This window comes from Vicia villosa, linkage group LG3 (assembly GCF_029867415.1).
Source record: "Vicia villosa cultivar HV-30 ecotype Madison, WI linkage group LG3, Vvil1.0, whole genome shotgun sequence".
Classification (NCBI taxonomy): domain Eukaryota; kingdom Viridiplantae; phylum Streptophyta; class Magnoliopsida; order Fabales; family Fabaceae; genus Vicia; species Vicia villosa.
This window is the reverse complement of record NC_081182.1, coordinates 199,060,522-199,065,386: the sequence shown is the minus strand read 5'-3', so window position 1 is coordinate 199,065,386 and position 4,865 is coordinate 199,060,522. Positions and strand designations below refer to the sequence as shown.

The following is a 4,865-nucleotide window of genomic DNA, read 5'->3' as shown; positions in this document are numbered from 1 at the left end:
TCATAATGTTAAGCTTCTCACATTTTGAATGGTAGTTAAAATTAGGCTTCTTTTTTAACCCTTGCCTCAGCCCCCGTTGCGCTTGGAGAGTGCCTGTCAGCACACCATTGACCTTATACCTATAAGAAATAGTTTTGATCATAATCATAATCCAAGATATAACTGATTTGGAAAACTTATTTCAGCAAGAATCTCTTCAACAACTATCCATTCTACATTATTATATACTTTTTGCAGGTCCATCTGCAACATACATCTGGGAGCACCTCCTTTAGCCCTATACATTTGGGAGCTCCGCACTTTTTTATGTTCATCAAAATTTTCATAATGTTATTTTCTTTTTTCAAAAAGCATTTTTATTTTGTTATAAATATACTATGATTGATATTTTTTATATTTTTTATACATAAGTGAGGATCGAAGATAATGACAAAAGGTTTTCTCGTAATATCGATAAAAAGATAAGATTGGATCTAGAGATAGGAGTAACGAAGCAAGCATTAGATGTGATAAAATTTTGAGTATTGCATTTTCCTGATCCAAAATCATCTAGCTTTCATAGCTCAGTTGGTTAGAGCACCCGTTTAGTAAGCGGGAGGTCTTGAGTTCAACTCTCAATGAAAGCAAAAGTTATTTTATGTTTATTTTGGCCATTATATTTTTTAAGAATCTCCCATTAAAATATTTCTTACTTTTCAAAGTTAGTGTTTCTTTGAAATTTTTTGTCCATTATTCTCGAGCTAAATATCTAAAACAACTAAAAGTTTATATTTTGTAGTTTTTATCACATATTTTATTTTTTTAGAAAATACGGAATGTAATTTATTCCAAACTTTTATTCTTTCAAAACATCTTCGAAACATTGAAAACACGTATGTGGTTCTTGCACCTTTTACCTTCCCAAAAATGTGGAACGTTTCTTTTCCGCACTTTTTTCAATCATCAATACTTGCATAATGTTATTTTCTTCTTGTACTTGTTAAAAAAGTACAACGAGGAATAGCCCTATTTGTGTAGGATTTTTTACGTATTTAGGGTGTTTGAGTGCATCGAGGGCTAACTCACATGTGGTTGTGAGAAGCTTTGTATATGGTTTTCTCGAGAGACAGAGAGAAACCAAATCCTTTTCCCCACCCTAGGAGTTAAGTATATATAAAATTTTCTTGGGCCTAGGCCAAATGACTAAAAGGAGTAATTTCCCTATTTTTGTTACAGCGGGGGAGCAATTTTTCTTTGACTCATTCCTACAGCCAGTTAGTGATGGGAAAACTCATTAGTCACTTGTTGGTGAGCGAATGGATTTCCTTAGAAGGACTAAGCCCACTTAGGAGGCATGTATCTATATTATCGATCGACCTCTTGGCCTATTTCGGAGGCATCTCGACCCATTTGAGCTCTTCTAATCACAGGGAAATTGGATGGCATCATTTAATCATAGACTTCGCTCTTACGACCCAATAAAATTATCCAAATACACGGTCCATCAAGCACAAGGTCTTGGAAAGGGAGAAGCAACTTAAAGATTCTAGATAGAGTTTCATGTGATGGTTATTCTAAATTTTTCTCAGGTAATAATTCCTTAGGTGCTAAGTCTATTGGTTGTTTATCATACAAAACTTGGTAGAAGTCCATCACACGTGAAGCATGAGGAAAAATATTATCGGACATGTAAATTACACTTTACTTATTGCCTATTCATGAATATAATATTTTCTTCATATTATGCAGAGAATAAATCCCATAAACATAATTGTTAGGCAGTGTGGTATTTTCATCCAGGAAACTATGTTGGACTGGGGAAATATCACATTTTTCTGCTTTGAAAGAGGGAACTATGAAGTTTGAACGCAAAAAACAGACTGGCGCAAGTGGGTTTATGTTGAGCCTAAGGAAGGTCATGTCCTTCACCCTGTGTATGTTGATGCTTCTACATCTGAACTATAAATTGTTGTCTAACACTACTACAAATAATATATTTTATAACAAAACTTCCACCTCTGTCAATAAATAAGTGAGGTCTAATTTGTGGCGCGCCATATTTTATATATTTTTTCAATAATACAATATATTCCCTCAATTGTGTGATAAAACCGAGGGAGAAAGTAACTCAAGGACACACTTCAAATCTTAGCAACTGCAATTTATGTTTTTATTTCTATTTAATCATTTACTTCATTTTAAAGTGTCGTCTTCTTTCATATTTTATTTTAATAAAAAAAATAAGCCACTTTTCACCACGTAAATTTCACCTCGGTTATGTTTTCCAACTGAGATGAAATAGTTTACTTTTATATATATTTATTTCAATTTAAAGTGATGCCTTTCTTCATATTTTATTTTTAATCCAAAAATAAGCTCATTTTCATCACGTGAAATGTTAGACTTTTTTCTTCTATTATGTTTTCCAAAAATAACGCATTTAAATTTTCTAAAAAGTTAACGCATTTAAATTTTCTAAATAGTTAACGTTGGGGATCGAACCAATTACCACTACATCTATCCCATCAGTGAAATTTCAACTGAGAGGTAAATTGACATGTTTTCAGTGACGTCCTTCTTGTTTTACATATAAAATCGAGGTAACACCTCATATCCAACGAAGTTAAAGGTATTTCCAGTAGTAGTGTAGACCTGAAAATTTTCATTCATAATAAAGTTTTGGCTTTATGTGAACACATATATGTTCCATCTCTCATGTTTTTTTTTTTGCTATTCGCACCGGTTTCGACCCACCACAGGTGGGCCACTAATCCGGCTCGTACGTAGAGGCATGCGCACTGGCCAAGCAAGATTGTTCCGCCTGGAAATCGAACTCGATATTCCCCGAGTACGTCCTTGGACGGGGCTCCTTGCCAATGGAGCTCAACTGCTTGGTTTCCATCTCTCATGTTTGTTTGCACATAATTTTCTACTCAAATCTTGAAAGATTGAAATAATAGTAAATTCTTCGGTTATCTAACGTTTATCTTGGTTGAATAGTTGTATAAAAGAGGTTCTTGTAGGCCAAAATAATTCATTGGATGAGTAACTTGGTAATAAGATCAAAGATTCTATGAAGCTAGAGAACAATATATAGCTTTTCTGTTAAAAAATTTAGATTTTGCTTGAGTGACACTAACAAATATCTATACAAATTTAAAAATACTTTGAAGCGTTTATTAATTTGACTTAACTTATAGAAATATTGTATATTATTTTTCAAAATATTGAAATACAAATATTTGTCTAATTTTAATTCAATAACAAATAGTTTTCATGATTAGGGCACTCATTTTGTAAGCGAAAGTCTCGAGGCTAATTGAGAATGAAACAAAACAATTATTTAATATTTATTTTAGGCATACATTTTTTTGAATAATTTACTATGGCGTCTAAGATGAGGGTTTTTTTAAATATCTCCCCAATGTATCATTAAACTTGGTCATTAGATCAAATAATACTACATGATCTCGTTAGTCCCAACCAAGTGAATCTAATATTTCATATACTTTCATTTTCCTATCCATTTTTCCATCTTCCAACATATAAGTATTTCATCATATATTCTCGTTGAACACTTAGTAAATCCTTGACTATAGACTATTCATCTGAAATTTAATTTAGATGTTTCTTTTTTTTTGAAAATTCCTAACATGTTTTTTTAAATTTGAATTTAATTTTTTAAAAAAGCATATGGGCTGAGTATTTCAATTTGAATTTTTTTTAGCAATTAATTCAAATTAAAAAATATATCTAAATAATTATTATTTTTATATAATTTTAGAGAAAAATTCAAAAAATTATAACAAAGATAGATGATTAACAAAAAGGGATACAAAGACGGGTGAAACAAGATTGGAGATTAAGATCCACGCTACATAAAATTTTACCACAACTATTCTTTTCTCTGTCACTTTGTTAACATGTTGTTTGCATAGAAACTCATTTTCTAAAACACTAGTAGATGTCCATATTACCCTGTTTCTTTTAAATAATTTGGATTTCAACAATTACATTCATAATTATGATTTTTTCAACAAAATATATATTTGATTGATCGAGAGAGTGATTTCACTAGTGGACAGTGATCCAGAGAGTGAATTCAAAACTTATAAAAAATTTACTATTAAAATAGAAGTTATGAATTTCGCCATTTATGTACTATCTGAAAGGACACTTACATAATTTGAAGAAGAATTTGGAGCAAGATTGTGAGTGGTTGTGTGTAAATATTCTCATAAATTTCGTGATAAATCTAAACCATTTATTAGATCTAGTGGATTTTGTTAAGGTCGCACAAGTGATGGACTTAATTGCACCCTCACTCTATACGCCACCATAATTTACTGATAAAATATTTAACATTTTAAAAAAAAAAAGTTTGTTTGTTTGTGTTTTTTTAAATTTTTGTTCATTTTTCTCAAGTTAAATATACGAAACATAAAGGTTACAGTTTTGTTGTTTTTATCACACATTCCATTTGTTAAAAACTAATTAAATATAATTTTGTATGCATTTTTTATTTTAAAAAAAAGTAGAATGTAATCTATTTCACACCTTTATTTCTTCGAAACTTGTTGAACATGGCAATTGTTCTGTGCCTTTCAACCCTATCAAACATAATCGATTTTGCACCTTTCACCTTATCAAAAATGTGAAAGGTCTCTTATCCATACTTTTCCGGATCATCAAAATTTCCATAATGTTATTTTCTTTTTTCCTAAATATTTTTATTTTTATTTTGTTATAGTTATATTATATTTGATATTTTATTTTATTTTATTTTTCATATACATCGGTGAGAATCGAAGGTAATGACAAAAGGCTTTCTCGTAATACTAAGAAAAATATAATATTTAATCTAGAGATAGGAATAACAAAGTAGG

At 30.5% G+C, this 4,865-nt stretch overlaps 1 non-coding gene across 1 annotated transcript; it reads left to right on the top strand.

Annotated features, from left to right (window-relative positions):
- The first annotated feature begins 552 nt into the window (after positions 1–552).
- TRNAT-AGU (transfer RNA threonine (anticodon AGU)) lies at positions 553–626 on the top strand. Its single transcript has one exon. It is a non-coding gene; the product is annotated as a tRNA-Thr (tRNA).
- Positions 627–4,865: the final 4,239 nt, after the last annotated feature.